We start from the raw sequence: 4205 nt of genomic DNA on the forward strand, positions 1-4205 counted from the left end.
GTCTGTTTGAGGGACTGTCATGTGGCTGACTGCAGTGGAGGAAGAAACTCAGGAAGCTACTCATTCTCGAATAGGTTTTTTTTTTTTTTTTTTGAGACGGAGTCTGGCTCTTTCACCCAGGCTGGAGTGCAGTGGCACTATCTCGGCTCACTGCAAGCTCCGCCCCCCAGGGTTCCCACCATTCTCCTGCCTCAGCCTCCCGCGTAGCTGGGACTACAGGCTCCCGCCACCTCGCCCGGCTAATTTTTTGTATTTTTAGTAGAGACAGGGTTTCACCATGTTAGCCAGGATGGTCTCGATCTCCTGACCTCGTGATCCGCCTGCCTCGGCCTCCCAAAGTGCTGGGATCGCCGCTCCCCGCCCCTCTTGAATAGGTTTTAAGTGACTATTCTAATTTTGTTACCCCTGTGCTATCACTACTTTCAGAGGTATCAGATGCTTTTAATTCATGAATGTTTTAAGTATTCTGTATTATAAATATATACACTTGATTATTAATCTTCCCACTGCTAATTTAGAATTTCCATTTTATAGCTTCTTAATTTACTACTAATTTATTTACTTTTCATTGTTCAACATTTCATTACTTTTTAAACAATTATTCCTTGAAGATAAGAAATTTGTCTTAAAGATCAACCTTTATTTTACTCTCAAAAGCAACTATAGTTTTGTGATACGTTAAGATTTTACAGTTTGTGGAGGAGGTCGATTTTAAAAAAGAATATTAAGAATAAATTGGAAATGCCTCATAGAGTAACTCTGTGGTTTTATTTTACCCACAGGACTATGGTGAAATATGTGGGAAAGAACTACAAGACAGTTGTTAAAAGTATGAAAAAGACAGTTGCTAAGTGTATGAAAGACCTTTTTTACCTTAAGTATTGGCATATTCCACACGCCTTGAGTGAGATTTTTTAGGAATGATTATGACTTGAACTCATTCATGTTTAGGGAAGATGTCAAATTGAGAACCAGGCATATCTACCTACACTAAAAATGACCCTGAAGTAAATTGGTTGAAGAAATTAGACCCCAAAGATTCTTGGTGAATTTTTAAGTCTTCATCCGTATATCCATATTCAAAGGAGATGACAGAAGCCAAAATAAATGAACTATAGGCTGACAGGACAACTAGAATAAAATAAGCATCAGTTTCATTAAAAAAGGCTAACTTGAAGATAAATCTTTTGAAGATAAATTTTGATTCCAGCTCTTTAGAGGATCTAAAGTGACCTTGACGGACAGTAGAAGACTCACAACATGGAATTCCTTGAATAAAAGTTTATTGACTTTAAATAAAAATAAATAAATAAAATAGGAAATTTGATACAGAATCTTGGAAGTAGTCCATGCAATTTATATGCCCTACAGTTTAAGATTAACTAACTTCATGGTAAATGTATTTCTGATTCTAGCGTCAATTGTTTTGGGAGGACGATGAACTAGATGCTTATTTTCAGCTTGCTCTCATTATTCAGAAGTCTGATTTAAATCATTTTGTAAGTGTGCTCACTCAAAAATATCGTGTTTTGAAACAGTGCATTTTTTGTATTAGTTTTGTGGTTATTGGATATTAACATATAACTGGAGTATAATCTTTAATGGCCTTAGGCCTTTACACAACACCTAAAATAAATTTAGCCTCATTTACTCTGTCATATGTGCAAACTACTTTCAGCATGGTAAAACTTATTGTCTCACAGAATACGAGTAAGTGTCAAGCCCATACAATTGCACAAATATACATAATATATGAGTGTATAAATGCCAAAGAGAAAAAAATATGAAAATGAGGAAAAGAAAAAACTTGGAGAGAAGGTATAGTTTTAAAGGGATCCAATAGATCTAAAAAATGTGGTATTTAACAATCAGTCAATTGGTTTCTAGACATAAGCAATTCCATGAGAAAAAATAGTAAGTACAAAGGCCCTAAGGCAGGAGCTATTTGATGTATTCCAGAGACAATAAAGAAGTCAATGTAGATGAAGTGCAGTAGCAAAGGTGTCATAAATTAGAGGAGGCAAGATCAGAGTTGTAAGAAAAGGGGCAGAAGGGCAAATATGTGGCATCATCTATGTAGCATAAGTGTAGGCTATTCTATGGATTTTGGCTTTGAGACATATTGTTAACTAAGCGTTTGTTCATAGATTAAACATTCAATTCGAGATATTTGTCATGAATAATTCCAAGATTTTTGAAGAAGTTTGTCCAAAGTCATGCAAAGGAAGACAGAATATGTGTGTACAGATGAGAAAATGAATTTAAAAAATCAGAAAATTAAGTGACATTTTTGGAATAATTAGTAAAGTGACCCAGCACAGAAAGGAGCAAAACTATTATACTTGTAGCATACATAAAAGTGAACATAAACATAAATATGAATAAAATTGATTAGCTCCATTAAAAAGTAACAAATTTAAACAAGCACAAATTATGTCATTTTCAAATAAGACAAAATATTGTATATCTCCACATAAAGTTACATGGACTCATCTTGAAATCTTTCATCTTTTCATCTTTATTTGAAATTTAGAAATTCTAATTCTAATTCCTACACGTATTTCTTCTTTAGGAAAAGCTCACTGATTTCTATAGGTTATTAGGAACTCTCTCTCTCTCCCTCTCTCTTTCTTTTTTTTTTCTATATACACATATAAAATACATACAAATATTTTATTTGTATATGCATGTACCAATAAATTATATGGTTTCATCTTAAAGTATCAAAAAAGCTGCAGTGAATTTCAATAAAATTAGATGTTTACTATTTATTTTATTTTAAATAGACAATATTTGTATATATTTATGGGGCACAAAGTGATGATTTGATACATGTATGTACGGTGAAATAATCAGGCTAACTAACATGTACATCACTTCACATAGTTATCATTTATTTATAGTCAGGTCATAGAAACCCACTTTATTTTGAAATACACTATAGTATATTCAGTAACTATAAATACAATTTAGTATTATAGTATAGTCAACTATAATTTAACTATATAGTAACCAGAGTTCAATTATTAACTGTAATCACTATGCTGTGCAATACATAAACAGAACTTAATGCAAGTTTGTTAAACAATTTTTGCTGAAACACCCCCCAAAAACAAAAACAAGTATTTAACTACATGGATATTGGGAGTACTAAAAAACTCATATCATGTAGAAGACCATAGAATAATTCGTACAAATTGAAAGATGATATGGGAACATGACAATGGCATTGCCTTTAGTGTTAAACATGATGCAGAATTCAAAAAAGATTATGGAAAAGTTGTATTAGTTTCAGCACAGATGGAAGGATTTGCACATATTGTTTGGTACTGTCATAGGAGATACAAAGTCAGAAGAGGGAAAATAATAAAGACCAGTGAAATTTAGAACATTATACACTTTTTGAATTTTAGGAAAAAAATACTGCCAACATAAATCAGAAAAAGTGCATTAAAAACCTATTTATATTACTATTTCACAATTACAAAATGGAATAGGTCAATCGGTGCATAAAAATATGTCAAGAAAGTGATTCAATCTACAAAAAGAAAACATGCTAACTTTACATAATTTGTCAGAAAAGCAGCACACTAAAGACAATAGAATTGTATAGTTTGAAAAAAGATATTCACGAAAAAAGAAAAAAGACATTATTCTTTCAAGAAAACTGAAGCAGTTCCTGGAGATATTATGGATGAAACAAAGCTTCATGTTGTGTTCTAGATTTAGAAACTGACAGAAGCACTTTGAATTTGACTCAGTCTTATAATATGCTGCAGCTGAAAAACACTGAGTTTTCACAAATGTAAAAATTTGTACTGAATTTTTATTGTATATAATAAAAAGGTTTTATTAGGAGAAATAAAAAAAAACCTCAACAAGTTAAATATAAATTTAGCTAGATCTGAAATTATCAAAATAGGTAAAATCTGTGTAACATTATTATTCATGTTTTTAGACTTCCTATAATTATCTTAAATATGTTAAGAAATGTTGATATCTACACAAGGTATACATTAACATTTCAAATTGGTAAACACGGTATATGTCAAAAAATTATTTGACATGGTCCAGACAAGAGTACATTTGATAACACAAGGCAACAAAATTTATATCACTCATGATAAAGGAAATGACATGGTGGTATATAATTTTCTTGAATATTTTACTTCACCCTAAATGTTTTAAAAATAGGATTTTTGTTT

The 4205-nt window shown here is 31.5% G+C and overlaps 1 non-coding gene across 1 annotated transcript; it reads left to right on the forward strand.

Moving 5' to 3' along the window:
- The first annotated feature begins 698 nt into the window (after positions 1–698).
- Positions 699–822, forward strand: LOC115835748. The gene has a single exon (XR_004030771.1). It is a non-coding gene; the product is annotated as a small nucleolar RNA SNORA18 (small nucleolar RNA).
- The last annotated feature ends 3383 nt before the right edge of the window (positions 823–4205 follow it).

The sequence above is a fragment of the Nomascus leucogenys genome, chromosome 6, assembly GCF_006542625.1.
Source record: "Nomascus leucogenys isolate Asia chromosome 6, Asia_NLE_v1, whole genome shotgun sequence".
Lineage (NCBI taxonomy): Eukaryota > Metazoa > Chordata > Mammalia > Primates > Hylobatidae > Nomascus > Nomascus leucogenys.